Here is a 24906-nt window from a genome sequence, read left to right on the forward strand (position 1 = left end):
GCGACGACGGTGCGCGCACGCGGTCTGCGCGGCAAAAGCCCGAAGTGGCCCGAGAGCGCAAAGTGGAGACTGAGTTCCCAGGAGTGCGTTAGCCCATCCCCATCACTTAAGTGCCCTTTTTCCAGCAGCCCGACAGGAAAAGCAACTGCGCTGCTTCCGGGAACCGATCCCACCCGTGAGTGCCCCGCAGAGGCCCGGCACGGCTCCCGGGACGCGCACGCGGGCGCGCAGGTAAAGGGTTACGCGTGTTGGCTAGTCTCGGCGGCCCGCAGCCCCACGTGACTCACCCGCCCAATGACCGGGGCCGGCTGTGGCTGCGCGCACCTCGGCCTCCGGCGACGGTCACCCGTTCGTGTGTCCGCGCGGCCGCCCAGGCCCGCGAAGCCATGGACGCCGCGACCCCAGAGCCGCCGCCCGGGCGCAGGTAGGGACAGTCGGGCCCGCGCCCCGGGCTCCGCGGGGAGGAAGAGGGCTGGTCTGGGGCGTGAGCTCCGCACTGCGCTCTGGGGTCACTTTTCCTTCTAGAGTTCCTTTAGCCTGGGGGAGACGCGGAGAGGAATGGGCGAGGCAATTCCTAGTTTGATGACTTGGGAAAAAGTCAGGGAATTCAACCCAGGAGCTGGGGAGTACAGAGTCTCCAAACTGAAGACCTTTGTAGAGGCTGGAGTCTACTTGGTTGTGTAAAAAATACTTGCTTTGAGAGCCCTATTAATGAACTCTCGGCACTGCCTGGAAACTTGAATTGGATTTTAAGAGATTTCCTCATCCGTGTTCATGTCCTTGTACCCCATATTTGAGCATCTCGGTGTTCTTGTTTTGTTTTCTTTTGTTTTATGAAACGGAAAGGGAGTTTGACCGCAGCCACAGTTTGTGTCTTGGGGTGTTGAGCCCTGTGTTGCAGCCAGGGTACCTGGAAGGTCAGAGACCCAGTGCTACTCTGCAAACGGCAGGGACAAGGAGGGTGGGCACCAAGTGCTTGCGGTTAATTGGTGGCACACTGTTAAGTAATGCACAAGTAGCTCCCAGGACAGTCACTGGGTCCCATTGGCCCAAGCACCTCTGATGAAGTGACATTCATAAAACCACTAAGGTAGAATTTTCCAGTTATATGGGCTAGGTATTATGTTGGTTTTGTGTGTGTGACTCCAAGAACTGTAATTAACCTTAAAAGCAAAGCAAAATACCCTCCTCTCCAGGGACTCAGAACAGTTCATTTTCCGTTGTGGTATAGACATTTTCACCATGGATTTAGAGGAAGTAGATGTTCCACAAGGTGATCCAAGTTAAAGAAGGGGTGCTTCTTTTCTTCCTGTCAGTATTTGTGCTGGACTGTAACTGCTGGCCCTTCTCACACAGGCTTATGGATGTCTTGGGTGGTTGTAACCCAGCTATTGTGAAAAAAGAAAACCCTGTAGAGGTGAATGAGAGGGAAATGGAAACACATTTTAAAGGTCATGGATTCTAGAGTTCCTGGGGTTGTTCTCCCAAATAATCTTCCAGTTAATACTATTTTAAGAAGGATAGGATATTAACATCTAACACGGGTGTCTGAAACACCTTACTAGTCCCTTCTATAAAATTACTGCCCTGAGGCAGATCATTGGAACAATAATTTAAAACTCCAAAGGTAAATGAGAGTTCTGGGTTCTTTGTATTTCTCTCAAGTGTGAAGACTCAGGTAACAGCCAGCTCTAAGACCCACTGAGGAGAAAAAGAGGAACAGAGATACAGGAGGGAGACTTGGGGTTCATTTTTCTTTGTCATCCACTCTGTCCACCTTTTGATCCTGCTCTTTCCCTTATTCTACAGATACGTGATAAGTGCTTACCTTAGGTCCTCTGGCCCCAGGGACTCACTGGCAATGATTCTAAAGATTTTGATAATCTAATAATGTCTAAAGACAAATATGGTCCATCTTTGTTCAAAAGAAGTTTTGCACATTTGGAATTTAAGCAAAACAAAAAATTGCTTATCAACAGAACATGTTCCACTACCCTAAAAATGGAAGGATTCCCTGACTTCTGACCCAGGGCTTGCTTCTCTGAGCCTGATAACAAAGTTCTCTAAACTCTGGTCAAGAGCCAGGCTCATCCCAAGGGCTGCCTGCTTTGCTCCTAGAACTGCCTGCCCAAGGTACCCAGGAACCCATTGACTGTGCTTCTTGGAAAGGACTCTGGTTTCCTAATCATTGAATACCAACCTCCCTCCCAGGAGCTGGTTTCCTCTCCCTGAACTATGTTTCCTAATCTCCTAGTTACACAATTTCCAAGTAACCTGAATCTTTGGTTCATTGAGGTTCTTGGTTAGAGAACACATATTTTCCTTTTAAACTGGATCATTGGAATGATTATCTGGTTGCAGACAGACTCCCTAGATATCCCAAGAAAATCTGGGAAGAGTTGACTGGCCCATCTTAAGAGAAGATGGGCTTTGAGCCTTAACTCTGTGCAAGTCAGATGGGGTGTCTATTTGTAGTCTTTTTAGAGTGCCTGCTCTTAACCACTGAATCATGCTGGTCTCTAGCCAAAGGCTTTCTTACTCCAGTTATTCCCTGACTACTACTGAAGAAAATAAACTGAAAATCAAATATTTCATCTTCTCAATCAGAAATTTTCAGAAAGGTTGTAAACCATCAAAATGATCCTGTCCTAAAATATACTTTAAAGGATCAGCTGTGAATTGTGGTCTGAAGCAGATAATTAGCTCAACCTATGATTCAGTGTTGTCAGAAATCTTAGACACCCCTGATCTTCGGTGAATATTGTTGACCTAAGACAAATTTCACCATGGGCTGTGAGTATTGAGTGTACCAGTGACTCTGGAGCAGATGAACCTGGCCTTAGAGACTGCATGTGTGTGGACCCAGTGGACCCAAGCAGTTGACGGGGTGCTGGGGACACAGCTGCAGTCTGGAGGATCTGGTCTTAGATGAAGGCTTTGAAAGGTATGAAGCAGAGTATTTCTGTTCTAGAAAGTTTCCTCTGGCTTCAGTGAGACAGCTGGAATAGACGAGCCTATAAACATGGTCTAAGGAAGCTGCTGTACAAATTTACACCCGAGGAGAGGGAGAAGTGAATCAATTCAGAAGGTGTTTAGGAAAGCAGTGGTATTTAGAATCTTATTAAATTATTGAGTGACTCCAATTGATGTTAATTTGCATATCATTTTAAAAATTTGTTTTCTTCCAGGTTGGCAAACATAGCCACACTTTGGTGCAAGAGTCTTCCTGTCAGTACAGTTATGCCTGGCCACACAGTTTGTTTCTATCACAGAAAAAAAAAAAACTTTTTCATAAAAGAATGAGACAATTAGATTCACATTTTTAGCAATTTAATATTTCTTTATGTAGACTTTAAAGTATTAAGACAAAGTTAAGATAAATTCTTGACTTCATATGTAAATTCTTTGATCTACCGTAACTTCTCCTGGGAGTAAAAGTACTCTGACTTTTGATTGTTGATATTTAAGTGGACAGAAGAACAATCTCCCTGAACCCCAGGTTAGCCTAAACATGGCCTGCTGTATGGCACAAGGACTTAGGTTGTTTGTAGGAGTATTTATGGTCTGTGAAAAGCCCATAATAAAGGTGGAAAGTCGCCTGTGGTAGTTGACATACAACCGTAAGCATTGTGTATTTTGGCACATTTTTTTAGGTTTTTAAGTCATTACTCATTAGCCCCAAAGAAGATCACTGCACAAAAGAATTTGAAATTTCTTTTAATTTTGTTTCCCCCTATTTGATATTGGGTACCTAAATTGGGCATTTATAAACAGTAAGTGCAAGGTTTGGGTTTCAAGCTCTAAAACAGTACCTCTCTCATTTAATGATGGGAATTGACAGCAAGCTCCTCCTCCAGAATGTGCTGCAACCCAGAGATGAATGAAAAACTGACTTTCACTGGTAAACCATTGTCATTATATGACATTTTTTCTTATCTGATTCCTAATGAGTTCCTAGTCCATAGTGAGACCCACCTTACAGGTCCAACGTACAGCTATCATAATAAGAGTGAAATATTTCAGACATAACCCAATGTGAGCCGGTAGAGAAAACACGTGAAATTTGTCTGTGATTAAACCTAAGACTCAAAAGAAAATTAAATGGGTTCAGAATTGTCTTTAAGTACTATAAATAAGTATAGCATTTTGGAAAAAGTATACTCTCAACCCTTTAAGAATCTTAAAAGTCGCTTGCTCTAACCACCTTAAGTTATACATAAGAGGACACTAACTCAGGCTAAATGATATATCATTCATATAGCTGCCCACTGGAAAAACTATTGTGACCAGAATCTGGGCCTCCATTCTTAGTTCAGTCACTATCCTGCTACTGATGAAAAGCATAAATGATAGTAGTATAGAAAATTCATTTTCAATTAAGTACCTTTGCCCTAAAATATAATTAGCCTCTGTGTATTGAAAAATTGCTGTACATACCATATCAGTCATCTGTTGCTGTGTAACAAATGACCTAAGGTTTGTTAACACATGTTTGTAACAAACATAATGGCCTAAAATAACCACTGTTTATTGAGCCTATGATCCTGTGGTCAGCAGTTTCGGCTGAGTTCAGCTGGGTGAGTCTTGTTCAGGCTCCTTGATGTAGCTGTAATCATCAAGGTGACTCTGCCTCTGAGCATTAGCTGACTATCAATGGAGTCACCTGGGGAGCAGTTAACCCCAAGTTCAGTAGTTCACTGCCTGTCCACCTGTTATTTCCACGGGATTGCAAGAGGGAGAGTGAAAGCAGGCCCCCTTGAGACTTAGCCTCAACTGTAGAGCTTGTTTCTCTACGTAAAAAGCAAGTCAGGGGATGAAGAAATAGACCCCACTTCTTGGTAGGAAGAACTACCAAGTCCCAATGAAAACTTCATAGATTGAAGGAGAGGTAGAGTGTGTAGCCATTTTCTAAGTCTGCCATATCAGCCTCACACTTTACATAACTCATCTAACTTCCAATGCTACTTACTAGTTAAGGCAAAATCTCTCCTTTACAGATAAGAAAACTGAGATCCAAACTTGTTAGTCAGGGTTAGGCAAGTGACACAGCCATTGAGTGATAGAATCAGCCTTGGATGGGACAGCTCCAAACTACCATGCAGTGCTGCCTCTGCATTCTGCTGCAGTGAACAGCACTGTGTATCACACTGCTCACAGTTTTATGCTAAAATGCTTTAAGAATGTTTATGTGGGGCTCAGCGATTAAGAGCAGTAGATGCATTTACAGAGGACCCAAGTTCAATTCCCAGCACCCACATGGCAGCTAACAACCATACATAACTCTAGTTCCAGAGTATTCTATACCCTCTTCTGACCTCCAGAGGCATTGCACAACACAGATACACTTACAAACATGCAGGCAATATATTCATACACATAAAAAAAAATAAAATTTTGAAAAAATGTGCTAAACGAAAAAAATCAGATATGACTGAATGAATCCTCAAAAAACATATGGTTTAATTTATACATACACGCATGCACACTCATGAAGCAGCTGAGACTCAAACTAAGGAGAAATCAGCCTAGATTGTCAGAGGCTTAGTAGAGAAGAAAGATGATGAGTTTAGGTGAGTCAAAAGAAAGGCAGATTTGAAAAGAATAGTTTCCACTGATATCTCTAATTTCATCACATCAGTTATGTGAAATTCGTAAAATTTGCACTCTGTAGGGAAAATCATTTGCCATAGGCTATGCGGGAAACACCTGATGAAGATGTCATTCATGCCCATGGCTGTGTGTTTCCAAAACCTATCACCTCCCTTGAGTTTTCCACTGAGCCAAAGGGCTTTGCTGCTCAGAGTGGGGATCATGGACCAGCATCCTGATGATCAGCTGGGAGCTTGCTGGAAATGCAGAGTGAAGACAGGATCTCTTTGTAGCCCCAGCTGGCCTGAAACTTGCTATGTAGACCAAGCTGGCCTCTGTGAGATCCACCTGCCTCTACCTCCTGATCGGTGGTATTAAAGGTTTGTGCCACCATGCCCAGACTCAGAATCTGCATTTTTAACAAGGTCTCCAGGTGATGCATAAGCATAGTGCAGTCTGAGAAGACCTGTCCTAGAGGGTCTTGGGAACAGTGAATTGCTTGCCTTAACATAGGCATAGGCAGATGAAAGAACAACAAGAATAGAGCCTTCAAAGCTAGAGTCAGCTCCTGGAGTCTGGGGCAAGTGGAAGAATTAATAGAGTAGAGGGGATTGGTAAGGGACCGCTGGAGTCCGTGTGTCATGATGAAGTCTACTTTTGAGGAAGGTAGTGGGCAGCAAGAAGATGTCTTGGAAAGGACAGGCACTGACCATAAGGACCCCAAGTAGGAGGATTTGCAGTCATCTGGGTGTGAGGAGAGTTTAGACTAAGGGATGGAGGAAATGGAAGAGAAAGGTCTTATCTGGAGGGCATCTCAAAACACATGCCATGCCAGATTAGATTCTAAGGGAAGAAAGAGAGGAAGGAGGTAAAGGTGATTCTGGACTGCTGAGCTCTCCATTGTTTCCCAAACTTCATATAGGGATGCTAGCTTTGCATTCCTTACTACTGAAAAAGGATGCTTGTTAGCAGTGATGTCTTTGCTTGTCTGTTTGTTTTAAGGCAGCTTGTTATGGTTTGGGTATCAGACAACCCCAAAGGCTTTTGTCTTAAAGTCTTGGTCCCCAGCTGGTGGCCAATGGGAAAGTGGTTGGGCCCTGACAATACTAACTTCATCAGTGGATTAACCTGTTGATGAGTTGATAACTGAATGAGCTATTTGGAAGGGAAGAAGTAGGTTACTATGGCATGCTTTGAATGTCACGACTCTTCCTCTTGTACTAGTGCTTCCTGGCTGTTGTGATGTGAGCAAAATTCTTCCATCATGATGAGTTTCTCTCATAGGAGGCCCAAAACTAATGGAGCCAGCTGACCTAGACTTAAATCTCTAAAACATCAACTTTTTCCTCCCTTGGTTGACTTTCTTGATATTTTGTCACACTGATAAAAACCTGACTAGACACTGCTAACACATCTGTTCCCACTCTGAATTATATCCATTTTTCATCTGTTGCTAATAGGCAATCCAAAAATTAATATTCAAATCTCAATGTCTGTGTAAATGGTGGGAAAGATGTTTAATCAGAAACGTTTTATATGAAGCAATTCTTTCTTCAGCTTATTAGAGCATCCCAGTTCCCGCTGACGTCTGTACAGATAGGGTTATTTTGTCCCTTTCATTAATGAGACTTGGAAATGTAACTTGGCCAAGATTTGAGCCCAGGACCACTGACACCAAGCCTGGGCTCTCTGTTTGCACCAAGTACTCTGCACCCTTTGGTGCAGATGATTAAACTGATCCATATTTGCTTTTGTTTCTTTTTCCATATACACTGTGCCAAACTCAGAAAAATTCTTGACAGTTTATGTGGAAAATATCAAAGTAATTATTTCATAGAAACCTGAAGATGCCTTGTGAAAAAGTGATTTCCTCCCCACCTGATTTTCTTGTTTTATTAAACCCATACATTGATCCCAGTGGCAGAAAACCACACTTTATATTTAAAATAGTATGCGCTACTTAGTAGCCCTTTATTTTGATGAAAGATTTTTGACTTTTCAAATCATTTTTATATCTGTTTCTTAAGTAACTATTATGAGGCTATCAGATGTCCACAGATGATGGAATTAAGACCTGGTAGTCTACACTGGCTCCAGTCTCTCATATGATTGATAAGAAAAGGTTGAAAGGAGTAAAGTAAAGGTTTAAGGAATCAGCCCAAGCCTGGGGCTGCGACCCTGGTCTCTACCAGGCCTACTGAACTAATTGAAGGCTGTCTTCCTGTGGTAGCATTTTTCCCAACACTGGCAAGCAGGGTGGGAAAGTGGGAGTGCTCACCGTCAAAGTTAAGCGGGCCTGACTTGCAATCCTATTTCACTAGCCACCTTGCATGTCACAAAACACATTTTATGCTGTAAGTCACTTCCAAAGAGAATCATAAAACAGAAATAACTGGCGAGACAGTCAAGATTTGGTTCACAGTGTACAATATATCTGCATTCTCCTTTAAACTTGACAGGGCAGGTTTTATGGTTCACACTAGGAGTTAGTTTTGGTGAAGGCAGCCAAGTGTCCTAGGTGTGGATACAATAAAAGCTTCAGGGATCTGTCACAGCCTAGGCCAAGCCACCAGTGGAGGCCTAATTCCCAGGTCTGCACTGAGGTCAGGTTTTGCCCTGTTTTTCTCTGTGGAGGGAAAAGGCAAGTGTTTCCTGGTGCTAAGCACAGGCCTAAGTAGTGGCTCTGCAGAGGTGCACCTGGAAACAGGAAGGTAGTTAAAGTCACAACTCACTGGAGCAGAGCAAGCTAGAGGGTTGCCAACCTCCAGGATTTAATGGGGGCAAAATGAGTGCTATCTTATGTAATAAAAATATAAGTAAATAAGGCCAGGCATGGTGGCTCACGCCTTTGATCGCAGCACTCAGGAGGCAGAGATAAGCATGTCTCTTTAAGATCAAGGCCAGCCTCATCTACATAATGAGTTCCAGGCCAACTGGGGCTACAGGGAGACCCTGTCTCAAAAGACCCCCCAAATTAGATAGATAGATAGATGATAGATAGATAGATAGATAGATAGATAGATAGATAATGGGTGGATGGATGGATAGATGATAGATAGATAGATAGATAGATAGATAGATAGATAGATAGATAGATAGATAGATAGATAGATAGATCGATCTCCAAAGTAGCTTTGGAGAGTGAAATGACAACCCTTGACAGGCCTTATCCTTCATTATGAACTAGACAAACCTTAAGTACAACAGGCAAACAAAAACTGGTGAATTTACCATTAGAGAGCTTTGCAATTCCCCAAAAGGTAGGTGTGTCCAAGCAAGACACACACCATCCACCAATCAAGACCCATCACAGCCATGGCCAGACAGAGGACTCTGTGTGTCCTGAGTGTATTAGTGGCTGTAACTCCCTTTGCCCCCTCAAGTGCAGAGTTCCTCAGCTTCACCTCACTCATGTGAGCCCTGGGAAAGAAAATGCAAACAGGGGCTGTGTTTTCTTTTATCAGTAAGCATTTGCTCAACCTCACTTCTTGCATGAGTCTCAGAAGACAGTATGTGACTCCCTGAGTCAGGCCTAGCTATCCCAGAGGAGACTGGAATAGGGGTGGGGCTGTCACCAGCTTAGAATCCTGTCCCTGCTATTTGTTATGGGAGCTCAGGAATCTCACCTGATTGCCCCAGATTTTCGTCTCCTTATCTGGAACATTGGAACACTGACTTCTTCCCAGAAGGTATATCTTCCCAGCAAAGTCTATATACAGCAATGTTGAGTAGTCTTATCTGGAGCCTCTGTGACCTCAGTTTTCTGGAATGTAAAATGAGTTTAGACCAGAGCAGCCTCATGGAGTCCAGGCTGGAAAGAGAGAAGGGAAGGTTTATCGAGCTTGACACGTCTCAGCTCACCTCACCTTCACCTTTTATGAAGCCAAACCACAAAATAGCAGGAGCTTTCAGGTTTGAACCCAGGGGACTTCCCCTGTGTTTCTAATGTTATATATTTCCTTATCATGAAATTTCCTACTTAAACACCTGCTGGGGGATAGTTTTAGATGCTTCTAAAATATAACTCTACTTCAAATGTGCATAACTTGGGCGTGAACTGTAATAACAGTTCCATGTTTGCATTGTATGAAGTGGGGAGGATACAGAGGTGAGGAAGCAAAGTAAAAGTGAGTCCTTTGAGAAAGCCGAGGTGAATGAAAGCGGTAACTGAGAATCAAGCCCCCTGGAAGGTGGCCCTCTCTTGGCCCTCATTTCCATAAAGGGTTTTCACAACATGCTGATATTTATACTATTGAAAAGAGATGCCCTCACTCTTGGTCTTTCATATAATTCTCATGTTTTGGTTTGGTTGGGGTTCTTTTTAAAAGAATATCATTGTGTTTTCGCTGTGGAAGGTGCGTTCGCAGTGGGTGAATCTAGCACCAGAAAAAGTAATTTGGGGTTTCTGTTTGCTTGCTTGCTTGCTTGCTTGAGTTTGCTAGTACTGCTGAGTAGAATACAGTCTAACTGTCCTCTAATTGAAATAGCAAGTGTCTCTGGAGGCCAAGCCCTGTGGCAAGTGGTGGAAATACAAAGGTGATTAACATGGGCCTGGGCAGTCTCATAGGAAACAATATCAATCCATAACAATGCAAAAGCATAGTGCCGCATCAGGGGACCTGGGAGAGGAAGGCACGGACACTGCAAAGGGCAGAGTAGGAGCTCTGAAAAGAGACGAGAGTAACTTCCCTGAGAAGAGGGGCTGTTGAGTGGAGGTGAAAGATGAGAGGGATCTCAGTAGCCAAGAGCACCAGAGGTGAGGGAGTAAAGTACAAATCCAGAAGGCTGAAGGTGGGATGTGTCCAGGAAGCATCACACAGAGACGCAATCACACAGAGAAGCAGGGGACATTGGCACAAGCTGAGTCCTGCAGGGCCTTGTAGGCTACATACTATAAATGGACCTGTATTTACCTGGTTGTTAGTTGCTCTTGATAAATGCTGAAGCCTCTGATGCATAGGAAAGGGTGAGGAGAAAGATCTCCTTCCTCCAGCCTCAGCACGTGTTTCAGATTCAATTCAGCCTCAAATTCCAACATGGAGTATAAAGAGAATGAACACAGATGCACAATCTGATCTGGAGGCCTGTGAAATCCCTCCTGCCTTTTTGGTTTCTCTACTAGTACATTGTATGGAAAGTTCATTGGAGGAAAATGGACCCCTCTTGAAGAAGGGCTGAGCTCACCTAAGTGTTCAAGCAGCAAAAATCCTTTGAACTAGAGATGCATTGAGATATTTTTCAGAAGCAAGTACTGAGAATCTCCTGAGTCACCACAATGAAAGTGAGGGATCAGCTCCACACTGTTGCCAGCCAGGACACACTCACCTCACCAAAGCAATACAGCTGCTGACATCCGTTTCTAATTCATAAAGTCTTTTGTGTTGGTTGAAGATAAAGCAGTGAACAAACTGTACAAGCCACTCCTTGTGGCAACTTTCTGATAACATTCTTCTAGTCATCCCTAGAGGATGTAATGCAATCTTCATCGTAGAGTACAGGTTGTAAGCACACTCCTAAATCCAAGACTGCTTTGCTGGCTTGTCTTAAAGCACATTATGGATGATACAGCAATGTTGAGCAGTGAGAAACTGTCTAAGATTTTAAACTGAGGTGGACTAAGATGTGCAGTTGGCTGGAATATCAGGAACAAGAAGGAAGAACTTAGGGAGAAAAGAGATCTGTTAAGATGTTGTTGGGGCTGGAGCGATGCCTCAGTTGGTAAAGTGCTTGCTTTGCAAGCACAAAGATATGAGTTCAGTCCCCAGAACCCATGTAAAAAATGTAGGATGTGGTGGTGTGCACTTGAACTCCCATTGCTGGGGAGGTGGAGACAGGTAGATCCCTGGGACTCACTTGCCGGCCAAGCTAGCCTACTTGGTGAGCTCCAGGTTAGAGAGACCTTGTCTCAAGAAACAGGTGGATGGCACCGAGGAATAACACTTGGAGTTGTCCTCTGGTCTCCACATGCTGCACGTGTGCATAAACACACAAGATGTTGTTGATGTTCTACTTGAATAGATGCAAGGTGTATGTGGGTCCTGGGATGTTAGGTGAGATTACAAGGATCTGACTACTGATTGGGAATGAGAAGCAAAGGAGGAGGTCTCAACCAAACTTTTAGAATCTGCATATAAAAAGAGTCATATTGCTGTGTTCAAAAACGAAAAATCATGTTGTCAGTATACAGCATTCAAATAAAATTGTTGGTGCTATGGGGCACTCTGCTCTGATTAAAAGCTGAGATATGCATATAATATGATGGCAGAGGACCAAGATGTAGTCTTAAATTTTAGAATTTTGTTGATGAAAAATAGTTTCATTTTTCATAAAGTAGTACTAATGATCTTAGCACTTAGCAGAAAATACCAGGAAGAATAAATTGCAAAAGGGTAAGAGTAGAGGTTACAGGAACATTTGCAGTCTACATTTGACATTTCTGTACTCTGGACCTTTTGCAATTCTCACCTGTCTTTAGTGAACAAAAACTAGACCCAGCAGAAAATAAGCCAATTCTCCCACTTCTGCTGCAGAAACTTCTGATCACTCTATCGGGAGCAACTGCTCGCTCTTAGCTCAGGTCCCGTTCACTCCAGAATATTTGGTCTGAGAATGGCTTGAGCGATTGTTTGGTTCAGTAGCCCTGTCGGGATTAGCTTCAGCTGTCAACTTGACATGTACAGAGTCAAGGAAGGAGGGACCCTCAACTGAAAACATTTCCCCAATTATATTGGCCTGTGGACCTGTGTGTGAGACATTTTCTTAATTGTAAATTGATGCAGGAGGGCCCAGTGCCACTCCTAGGCCGCTGATCCTGAGTTGTGAAAGAACAGTAACTGAATGTGAGCCTGGGTGTGAGCCAGCTAGCGTGTTCCTCCATGGTTCCATCTTGAGCTCCTACCCTCTCTTTTCTGGATGGTGGACTGTGACCTGGAAGTGTGACGCAAATGAACCCTTTCCTCCTCAAGTTGCTTTTGGTCCCGGTGTTTATTCCATCAACAGAAACCAAACTAAAATAATCCCCATTGCAACCGACTCGGAAACTGAGATCTACATAAATTAATAGCCTGGCTAAATTCATATAGCTCTTAACAGCAGAGCCAGGGCTACAACCCAAGGCATGGTGACCTAGAGTGTAGAATTCTTTCTCGTATAAACTGAGTCTTCCTGAAGACTCCGAAATATCTGGGAATAACTTGGCTTTTATTGGACTGTCAAGTAGATTAACTTGCATTTCTTCTCCAAAAACTGATGAACTCTAGCTCAGAGAGTTAGTATAATGCTCAACACGTTATAAGAACAGCAAACATGCCTTAGTGAGGCTTCAGTTCCAAGAAATAAGACTAATTCAGGGAAAATAAAGATTCCCACACCTGGCTTGCACTCTGTCTCTGTACACACACACACACACACACACACACACACACACACACACACACGGAATAAGAATTAGTTAGGGACACTCACCTAATTGGCTGTACTGGGGGCTTGGACTTTGGATTTAAAGCTGTATCCCTGCACAGTTAGGTTCCCTTTCCTCTGCAGCAATGTACCAGTCCCTGAGCTTCCTAAAGGAAATGCCATTGCTGCTCAAAACACATTTTTAATTTGTTGATAATTTCAGTGATTTCCTACAACTGTCCTCCTCTCTCTCTCTCTCTCTCTCTCTCTCTCTCTGTCTCTGTCTCTGTCTCTGTCTCTCTGTCTCTCTGTCTCTCTGTCTCTCTCTCTCTGTCTCTCTCTCTCTGTCTCTGTCTCTCTCTCCCTCTCTCTCTCTCTCTCTCTCTCTCTCTCTCGACTTTCAGAGCCCCTTTTAAAGAGCATGTTTTAGTAATGTATGTTTAACTCACAGTAACGCAGCCCAGTCGGCCTGACTGTGAGCCCAAGCCGTGTTTCAGAGCTTCAGCTCAGGTGGAGAAGGGCTCAGCTAAGTGGCCACTCCTGGACATATGCATCATGGACACACTGATACAAAGCTCCTCCTCTGACTGGACCTAGGGCCGCCCTGTTAGCCCTGTTGGAGAGCCTCGGTTAGTTGGGGGAGGGGACTGGTAAGCCAGTTGGCAGGTCTGTAGGACTTTGTTTGCTCTCTCACCTCTAGGGCCTGACCTTCTCCTCCCCTGAAGCTAATCAGAGCACTTTTGTCTCTGCTGAGCTCCACTTGGCATATGGTGTTTATCACCTAAGGGAGCCACTGTCTTTTGGAGACTCCTATTCTGCTCCCTTGCTGCCTCCCATTTTGCAAATTTGGCGAGCTTGTTTCCAGTGTTGTATTAATTTAGTTCAAGTGAATATTTTCCATATCCTAAACATTTCCATTTTTTTAATGTTACCATCTGCTGAAGTCTTTAGATTGAATATCCACTCACATATATGTTTATGTAAGGTTTAGTTTAAATGATTTCAAACCAGTTTTTGTTTCTGCTATTGCTAATTTTATGTGGGTTTCAATACTTTCAAATTTAAAGTGTCCATATAATGCATTGGTATGGGTCATCAAAAAACTGAAGAAAAACAAAAATAGTTAAGTATTGTAACTGATATGCCTTTAAGTTGTATTAAGTAAAGTAGTATTTAGAAATACTTTCCCCTCTGTCAGTTATAAGCTGGTCTCTCAATAAGTTTATTGTTCTTTTCATAAATGCAGAAGCTTTTTTCACAGTAAAGTTATTGAGCACTTCTTGAATAACCTCGCATTTAAGTGTGGGGTCACGGGGAGAATGAATTGAAGAACTAGAGCCCTTCATTGTAAGCGGAACAGGAAGGAATGGATTGAACTACAACGCAACAGATTTTAGAGTCAAAAAGTTCTGGACAGTAGTAGAGAATTCCAAAATAAGGAAATTGTTGAGCCTAAGGGCCTGAGCGGGAAAGCTGGTATTGTCACACATGCATAACTTGCCTACATTACCCAGGCCGGGTCTGGTGGAGAGGCACCTGCGGAAGTATTTGGGAGAGGTTGTGTTTCTCACCATTCTTTCCAGCTATGCCCAAACAAAGCAGTGTGATCTGTCAAACTGTTAGTAATGGTGTGATGACTACTGAATTTTCTCATAAATGAAAAACATGTCAGGTGGGTAACAGGATAGGCTGGAAGCAGTCTGCTCTGAAACTCAAAAAGGGGTGTTTTCTGTAACTTGCCCACTCAACGTCAGTGAGTGGGCATTACCTGACCTGTCTCTAGAGCAATGATCATATTCTCTTCCAAACAGAGCAAACCAAAAATTTTTATGCCACTATTGTGCCATATTAGGAGATAAATTTCCTGCAAGTATTGAGACATTTTGATTGTTGACAAGGATAATAGCTTCCATAGAAAATAATAGCTTCTATTAGAAAATGAAATGTCCAGGGTAAGGGAGATGGCTCAGTGTGTAAAGTGTTTGCTGTGTAAGCATGAGGACCTGAGTTATGATTTCCAGCACCCACATGAAAGCTGTCTTGGTGGCACACATCCTGTAATCCCAGCACTGGAGGGTGCCAAAACAGGTGGATCCCATGGGCACTCTGGCCAGCCAGTCTAGCCAAAATACTGAGCTCTAAGTTCAATAAGAGACTCTACCTCAAAAAATAACGTGGGGAATCGTAGAGGAGGATTGCTGCAGTTGGCCTCTGGCCTCCACACATGCACAGACAGGTGATCACACACACACACACGCACACACACACACACACACACACACAAATTGAAATTTTCATGAAAGATAACATGTCTGTAGGCTAGACTATGTTGCTTTTATTTCTTAAAATCCATAGCCAACAATCACACAAGTACTTTCTATCTGACTCTGGAGTTGTTCCAAATGGTCTGAAAGTAAAGAAATGGGGTAGGGAGTCAGTTACCTCACAGTGTGAAAGAAAGCACCACTTTCTTGCTAGTGTCAGCTGGGACTGATTCAGAACTAGATCTTTCCAATGAAAATGCAGGAGTCAGGGGGCAAGAGGTACTGCACCTTTAAATCTGAAGATATTTTATAATTGTCCTTGAAGTTTCTATTTTCATTTGTTTGCTTTGGGTGGCACATGGGAAATTATTTGCCTACTGGACGATACTAATCTCCATGTGCTCACAAATTACCTTCCCTGTGAAAAGGTGGAAGGTAATTCATTGGTGGTGCCTGTTCATTTTAAATGTCTGCAGATAAGGTTTTGTTCCAAATTTGGTGGACCATTTTATGCCCACAGTTCAGGTCTAAACGAAGATGCACTGAAAGTTTTAATAGTGTGAATCTGTAAGAATTAAACACTGAATTTTGCTACATTGGTTAAATGATTAGTGCTTTCATTATAAACAAGTTATCAAAGTTTTAATGAACTCTAATATTTAGTGTAAATAAGTTTGTTTGGAAAATCTGAACTTGCTTGTCTAAATAGACTTTTTTAATTTTTATTTATTATTTTTTATTTTATGTGTATGTGTGTATTGCCTGCATGTAGATAAATGTACCCGTGTCACGCAATGCCCACAGAGGTCAGAAGAGTCTGTTGGATCCCCTGGGACTGGAGTTACAGACAGTTGTTAGCTGCCATGTGGGTGCATGGTCTGATTTGTTGACTTCAAGTGATTGGATAAAATGCAATGATTTGTTACAAAAACATACCCCTAAAGATCATTTCTGTTTGTTTACTTACTTGGGTTGTAGGTTGTTTTGTAGGAACTGAAGGTGTGAAGATAGTCCCAGGCAGTCAGCCTCCTGATTATTTTGATTTAACAGTACATGAACACAGACTGGCCATTTATTGAACAGTAAGGGTTCTAATGACTCCTTTGATCTTTCCTTCCTCGTACCACAAACTACATTCCATTTTAAGGGTAACTGAATATTCGCTTTCCCGGCAGATACTATAAGCCTCGTGAGGAGGAGAACAGGGACTCTGTTCACATCTGTATCTGGGTCAGCAGAACACAAGGGGTGGGGTGCTTCCCAGAGAAACATGTGCTCAAAGCAGAAGAATAGAATGAGGAAACTTGGGCCAATGAAAAGGTGAAGAAAGTTGGCTACAAATGTGTAAAAACTGAAAAGCAATGGAGACTAAGCAATCCAGTTCTAGTAACAGATGCCAGCAACTGTTCTGGTACCTACCTTAACCTCTTGCCTGATTTCTTTCACTGAGAATCAGAGTTTCTTTCATGATCAGTTGTTAATTGTGATGTTCCTTGTTGGGATGCTCTCGCTGGCCCCTATTGGCCTTTTCAGGAGTTGTTGGTTTTCTCCCCCACATCTGTCACACTCAGGCTGGGCAACCACAGCCTGCTACCCTACCCAAAGCCACAGGCTTACCTAGACCTGTGTCAGGCCTTCCTTGTTCCCTCCACTCTGTGGGGTGAGGTCTACCTTATCAAGGTCAGCCTTTCCTCTAGGATAAAGCTTCATCAGTTCTGTCTCCTGAATTTACAAACTCTAACAAATGCAAAAAAAAGAAAGAGTCAATTCTCACCAAACACTTATATCTTCTTATATATTAAATAAAATGCAGGCTAACCGCCATCTTTAACTTGCCTGTACACTTGTTTCCCTTATTACAAAACAAAATTAGCCAATTCCTACCTCCTGTTCTTACCACACCACCCTCTGAAGAGGTTACCCAAATTGCCAATGGGGAATCAGGATGCAGACCATTCTGGCTTCTGCCACACTGAGCAAGGGTAAAAAGACCTTGCGCTGGATAGCATTAGTGTCAGCTTGACACACCTGGGTTGAAGGAGCCTCAGTTGGGGAACTGCCTCCATTGAACTGGCCTATGGCCATGTCTGAGGGGCATCTTCTTGATGAGTGATGTGGGAGGCCCAGCTCACTGTGGGTGGTGCCACCCCTGAGCAGGTGGGCCTGTGTTGCATAAGAAAGCAAGTTGAGCAGGGGCCAGGGGAGCAAGCCAGTAAGCAACATTCCTCCATGGCATTTGCTCCAGTTCCTGCCTCCAGGATACTGCCTTGAGTTCATGTCTTAGGCTCCCTGATATGAGAGACAGGCCTGAGCCTAGGGTGAAAGGCTTATTGGCAACCATACAGCTGGCCCAAGGCAATGGCCTGACTGCTGGAGCCACAAGGAACACCTTGTGACATTTGCTCCCATTGGCAGATCATGAGACTGATTCCAAGAGCTCACCACTCCCTAATCAACACCCTTGGAATTCCAAATTGCAACACTTACATATTGCAACAGTCAGGGTCATGGAAGTGATGGTAGTTTGGTGTATACAAGTCAGAAATAGAGGGATAAATACAGCTCTTAGAGTAGCATAAAGCCCCATTAAAAAAAAAAAAGTACACGAAATTGTCTGGAAAAAGTGATGGAGAGATATGGGAGGAGTTGGAGGGGAGGGATTTGATCAAAACACCTTATATGCATGTATGAAATTCTCAATAAATGTTTTAAAACTTAAAATAGGGGCTGAGGATGTAGCTCAGTGGTAACACTTGCCTATCATGTGTGAGCCCTGGGTTCAATCTCCAAAAGTGGGGGAAAGTCTTTAAGGAGCTCTTGAACCCTTGCTCTTAAACGGCCGTTCCCAGCTCTGTACTCCCCGCTCCCTCTTTGTAGCTAATACAGTTTCTCCAAATGTGACCTAGAAATTTCACCGAGCACAGCTAAGGCTCCTATTTCTGCTCTTTATAAACTTCCTCACTACATTTCAAACACTAATTTTAATGATGCCTCTTCCCTTTGGCTTCTATTATGCTATTATATTTCACACTCTTGGCACCTCTATGACCAGTCTCTATTTCCCCACCACCAGTTATCAAATCACACCCTAAGGTTTTCATGATGAGGACCAATATATGGCTCTGTTCATACCTATGAGCTATGACTGTGGGCAAGAAAGTATGTCCAAGGCCAGGTGTGGTAGTGCATACCTTCAGTCCAAGTACTAAGGAAGCAGAGGCAGGTAGATCTCTGAGAGATTAAGGTTAGCCTGGTCTATATAGTGAGTTCCAGGCCAGCTGGGACTGCATAGTGCAGCCCTGTCTCAAAAACACAGTGGGGGGTGAGGCACAGGGTAATCAAGAATTTAGAGTGGTATTAATGACCACTGAATTTGTTGATGTGGGTCAGTTGGCAAGGCAACCTGTAGAAGCTTGCAGAGTCAAAGAGGACAAGAATTAGGTAATTTCGTGGACATATCAGTGAAGAGGGGACCATTTTTAAGTTGTGGGGTCCCTGTTCAAGTATACATGAAGAAAATTGAATTGAATTTCAAATTCCTGATTGCTCTGAAAATGCGCTTAGGAAAGCAACCCCAAATTTCTTGAGAGAGTCATTCTTTCCCTGCAAGATAATTTTCAACATTAAGTATAAATTCGAATTCGATGAACTGAATAAAAACAAAGTGTAATTTTAGAGAAGTGTAGGCAAAAGTCTCTTAATGTTTTAAATACTCATAGTGTTTAAGATAATGGTTTAATTAACATGATTAGTCCATTTTGTGAATTATAATTTAAAATGTCTTTAGACTTTGAAATTTTTATATTTTATTTATTTTATGTGTGAGTATATTCCCTGCATGTATGTAAGTGCACCCGTGTCATGCAACTGGAATTATGGATGGTTGTCAGCTGTCATGTGGGTGCTGGGAATCAAACCCGGTCCTCTCCAAGCTCAGCCAGTGCTCTTAACCACTGAGCCATCTCTCCATCCCCAGGAGCACTTGCCACTCTTGCAGAAGACCCAGATTGGTTCCTAGCACCTACAAGGTGGCTAACAACTCTCCATAACTCCAGTTCCAGAGGATCTGTCACCCTCCTCTGGCCTCTGTAGCCACATGGTACTTACATACATATAGACAAAACATTCATATACATAAAATACACATAAGTAAAAATTTTTAAATAAAACATAAAAATCTTAAGTAACTACAAATAATGTCTTGAGAGCCTAAGGACACTTCAAACATTTCATTACTACATCTTCCTAATTGGTTTGCCCAAGGTGAGATGAGTCCCTCACCCCACAAATCTCTCTCGTGTTCTAGCTCCCTAGCCCACCTCCGGCAGTGTCCAAGTGTGTGCACTCACATAGCTCATAGGCATGTGTCCCCAAATGCTTATCCCTGGCCTTGCCCTCCCCGAAACTGTAGATCACTGACAATGGCTGCCTTCAAAGTAGATCTTCCTTCATATCCCACCCCATCACACTCAACTCACCTAAAACTGGACCCAGCATGGCTACTGCTGCTTTACTGCCTTCCCAGTTAGTGTCAGGGATGACCTCACCAAGTTTTCTTTGACCAAAGGCAAGGACTGGGACTCCACAGCCTTCCCTCCTCAGTTCCCACTATCTAACAACAGCAGGTACTCAAAGACTCAGTAGATGAAAATGGAACAAAGTGGACAGTGCCAGGAATGTATGTTTTAGGATGGGTGGAACCCCTGCTTATGTTGAGATTATCTAAAGTTCCTTGTCCACAGAGGAGGAATTGCTAACATTAACCTGAGAGGTACCATGTGCTAAACTCGGGGTTGTGGGGAGGTCGGTTATATATACATTAACTTAATGAGAGGTCGAGCTAGTTGTTTAAGAAGACTAAAGCCTGTGACCAGTGGAACTCAGCCAAGATCTATTGGCACCATAAGCATGCTCTTAGTCCGTGTCCTGGCCTCACCACAGAGGACCTGCTTTCTCCTTAGGTCATATTTCCTCTGACTGATAGTTATGTTACAGCCGAGGTACTGCTAATGCCCTGCTGAACAGTGAGTGAGATTTAGAAATTCAGAAATTAAGCATTTAGTCAATTCTTTTCATCTCTCTATGCAGAAGACCCTACTTTCACATTCTCACACAGAGCAAAATGCCACGGCTCCATCATTTTAAAGATCAACACCATCACTTGTTGAAGGTACATTGGCAGAGTCAGTCCTAACCCTCCTGCTTGACCTTCTGCTTGCTCAGGAAGCATCCTTCTGCATCACTCCATGTACTGCTAGCCCAGGAAGGTTGTGCTTCAGTCACACGGGACCCAGAAAGTGCGGCCATAAGAGTGACTTTCAAGAAATAAAGTTGGGAAATCTTCCTTGCAGTATTTCCTCCTTCCCTCTCATAGAAACAATGCTCCTTTTTTTCTTGCTAAGTACTACAAGCCCAGCACAAAATTGATGAAAGCAGTAAAACTAGAATTGCTTTCTTATTGACATCCACCCACCCATATCTCCACCTATCCCAGGCAGTGCAGAATGGGTACTTTAGATACAGGCTGCCAAGCTGAAGCTAAAGATTGAGATAGAAAGGATCCTTAGCTCAAAATAAACATTTTGAATACTGAGCATTGTGGCATATACCTTTCATTTCTTAATGAACTGTGTCCCACTTATAACTAGCTTATGTTAGGGCTGTAGAGAAAGCTCAGTGGTTAAGAGCACTTGCTGGTCTTCCGGAGTATCGAAATTCAGTTCCCAACACCCTCATCAATAGATCCATAACCACCTGTAACTCCAGCACCAGGGGATCTGATGCCCTCTTCTGACCTTCAAGGACACATGCACATTTAATAAAAAAAAAAAATAGCCTATGTTGCATAAGAGTCTTAATGTTGAAGAAACTTTTGTCTAGTTGAGGAAATTACATATAAAAATATGCCACTTCAAACACTTACTAATTAGTTACTAGAAGATCCATTCTTTCCTACTCTTCTATTTAATTAGGTCACATATACAAATTGAAAGTTGGAATGAGCCTTTAAAAAAATCTAAGATTTTAATGTAGATGCATTGCTATGACTAGATTTCCAGAAAGAAGTTCCAGTGGATAGAAATTTTTACTAACATTTAACTAGAGCATGCAGGATCTCCAGTATTGCTTATTGCCAAAATTTAAAATTGTTGTTTTATTGCAAAATAGTTTTTCCTTAACTACCAGCACCAAAAGAAAGGAATTCTTTTGCATGAGATGGAAAATCCTCCCAAAGAAAATAGAATAAGTGACTGCTTTGAGAGGGACTTGCTTTGTTCTTGTAACTGCCAGGACCAAAAGGCAAATAAGTTTAGCACACTTCCATTCCATTCATCACCGTAAGTCTAGGACAGTTAGTGTTTGCATTTCCCTAAGGGGAATGGAAACCATTTACTCAAAGTAACAAAGCAGACATGGACTGCTTCATCTCATGTCTTCCTTTAAGCTGCTCTGTGATCACAGAAATTTGCTTCTGTGTTTCTTTGTCTCTCAATTGATAATGTATTGCCTGTTGATATCCCAGAAAAGCCACATCCCACCAACATCTTAGGCATCATTACCTGATACATTCAATTAATCAATTCAGGTGTGAAGGAGGAGGAAAATAACTCAGTCAGTAAAATGTTTTCCATGCAAGAATGAGGGAGGACCTGGGTTCAATCCCAGAACCCACATAAAAAACCAGGTACAGTGCCACGCATTTGTAATCCCAGTGCTGGGAAGGCAGAGATAGGTAGAATCCTGGAGATCGTATACCAGCCCATCTAGCCTAATTGACAAGTGTCAGGTCAGTGAGAGACCCCATCTCAAAAACGTAGTCTCCTGAGATATAACTCCCAAGGTTGTCTTTTGGTCTCCATGCACATATTACCCCCCATACATACATACACACGTACAAAAACAATTTCACAAATTCAGTTTCCTTCACTGCCTCATATGTCCATACTAGTGTGTGCATGCACATAGCAGCCACTGAAACAGGGTAAACTGTGAATAAAATCTCAAACATTTAGTCCATCCCCAGGTTTGAATCCCAGCCCTAGTGCTTCCTAACCTGGGAACCTCCATATCTTTGTCTGTAAAATGGGGCATTGTGCTGACACATAGATGGGGTGATTGTTGGCCTGAAAAGGAAGAAGCAGTATGTGTATCTGTCTGGCTTCTGTAATTACAAAAATCAGTTTTTAAAGTTGAAATAAGACAGCATGGTGTTGTGGGGTTTTTTTTGTGTATCTTTTTGAGACAGGGTCTCCCTGTAGCCCCAGCTGGCCTGGAACTCACTATGTAGACCAGTCTGGCCTTGAACTCACAAAGATCTGCCTGCCTCTGCCTCTCAAGTGCTGGGATTAAAGTCGTGCACCACCACACGCTGCCAGCATGGTGTTTTATACCTTTAATTCTAGCACTTGGGAGACAGAGGCAGATAGATCTATGTGAGTTTGAGGCCAATCTGGTCTATATAGTGAGTTCCAGGCTAGCCAGGGCTACATAGGCCCTGTCTCAATAAAAGAATAAAAGGTGAAAATTAATGAAGTACACTACTTCATGATTGCTACTCATTAGGATGGCTTTAATCAAAGTGATTACAATAACAAATGTTGGTGCAGAGTAGAAAAAAGGAGCCCTCCTACACTACTGATGGGAATGGAAAAAGGATCATTTACTTCAGAAAAGTCAGTTATATATAGAATTATATATTATCCAGCAATTCAATGCCTAGAATCACACCTGTGAAAAATAAGAACTTATGTCCACAAAACAACTTGCATATAAATGTTCATAGCAGCGTTATTCATAATAGCCCCAAATAGAAGCAAGCCTGATGTTCCCTGAGTGGTGACTGGATAAACAGAATGTAGATATAGCTATAGCATAGACTATTAATCATAAAAAGGATAAAATACTGATGCAGGCTACAACATGGATGATCCTTGGAAACATCATGCTAAAAAGCAACCAGACACAAAAAGTCGTACTGTATATGCAAGTAGCCTGGTGATTCCCCAGGAATAGAGACTAGAGAACTTGGGAGCTGATTGTTGAGGACTATGGGAATTCTTTGGAAGGTGCTAAAAGTGCTCTGAGACTGAGGATGTAGCTCAGTTGGTACAGTGCTTGCCCAGCATGCAAGAGGCCCTAGAGGTCCTGGGTTCAATCCCCAGCACAGCATAAACTGGGCACGGTGGTACACACCTATAATCTTGAGATTCGGGAGATAGAGATGGGGGAATCAGAAGTTCAAAGACATTGTCAGCTACATAGGGAGTTTAAGGTCACCCTGGATTACATTAGACCTGTCAAGAAAGGAAGAAAGAAAAAGAAGGGAGGGAGGAAGGGAGGGAAGGAAGGAAATGAGCAGGAAGGATAAAGGAAGAGGAAAGGTTCTAAATTTGATTGGGACAATGGTTGTGAAACTGAATGTACAATGGTTACAAAATTCTCAATATACAAATATGGAATTGTGTAGTTTAAATGAATGAATTATAAGCTATATGAGTTATATCCCAATACAGCCTTTAACTCATAAGCAACAGGCCTCTAAGTAACTTTACTAACCTTCTAAGCTTAAATGTTTTTGGTCAGGTCAGTAATTTTTAGTCAGTTTAGTTACTCAGTTGCAGACATGCCCCAGATCCCTGAGCTTTGACCTCCCAATAGCTTCTGTTTAAGAAGCTCCTTGGCTCACAGCAGCAGTTTCCCCAAGTGTAAAAATAAGGATCATCAACTCTGATCTTTGTTTTATTGATTTTCCCCCAATCACAAAATTAGTATTTGTACATTAGGAAAAAGGAAAGTGTACATTCACAGCATCAATTGAAGGACACAAGTAATCCTCTGATCTAGAGTGATACTCTCCCTGGCTCCATTCCTGGGTAGAAAATCTGATTTAAAACTTAAGTCTTAGAGAACAAGATTCTCACACCAACTACACATATGAACCACTTCTTTCTAGAACCATCTCTGAAATGACCCCTGGGACCTGAATATCTCATCTTTCTATGAGTCTTTTCTTACGTGGATTGGAAAATCTCCAGAGTAAAAGTTTTCTCTTAAAAGTGCACAGCACTGTAAGTGGCCTCCCCCACCCTGACCCACCATTTACGTGGTATTTTCTTGCTGTGATCTTATTTATTGTTCAGATTTCTGGAACCTGGAGCCAGCTCACTGGGACTCACACTTTGCCAAAGCTGGCTCTGAGACTAGATCTGTTCTGATGAGTCAGGTGAAGAAACTAGCCAATTCTTTGTTAGGATAGGTGGGCAGAAAGTGGATTAATAATTTGGTTTAAATCCACCAAACTAAGGTAGATCCTTAAAGGAATAAATACTTCCTCTAACTTTGGATTACCCCAATCAGGAACTGAAACAATTAGAAGTCAGATGAGGAATGAGACCCTTTCCACTTCTGTTTGTTCAGAACAGAAATACTCATTTATAGTTTGCCATATGAAATTATTTCCTTCAAGCAGCCTTTTTGTCAAGGGAATTAACTGAGAACATGTACTGTTATCCATCAGCAACCCATGTGTATAACCAAAAAAAAAAAAAAAAAGAAAAAAAATCTCACCCTTTTTTTTTTTTTACCCCTTTTTCCCCCCCCCCCCCAATTCCACCCTTTACCTCTTTTTATCACTCCATTTTTTTTCATCTAAAGG

General features: G+C 42.6%; 1 protein-coding gene across 3 annotated transcripts in view; it reads left to right on the forward strand.

The window, feature by feature from the left end:
- Positions 1 to 351: 351 nt before the first annotated feature.
- Positions 352 to 24906, forward strand: part of CUNH4orf19 (chromosome unknown C4orf19 homolog) — an 89116-nt gene continuing 64561 nt past the window's right edge. Inside the window, exon 1 of one of the 3 annotated variants that reach the window (XM_008833219.2) lies at positions 352 to 424. The gene's annotated coding sequence lies outside the window, so the exon portion shown is untranslated. The remainder of the gene's footprint in view (positions 425 to 24906) is intronic. The other 2 variants (XM_029563566.1, XM_029563567.1) reach the window with 2 other exon arrangements.

The sequence above is a fragment of the Nannospalax galili genome, unplaced genomic scaffold, assembly GCF_000622305.1.
Source record: "Nannospalax galili isolate Female #2095 unplaced genomic scaffold, S.galili_v1.0 scaffold236, whole genome shotgun sequence".
Taxonomy (NCBI): domain Eukaryota; kingdom Metazoa; phylum Chordata; class Mammalia; order Rodentia; family Spalacidae; genus Nannospalax; species Nannospalax galili.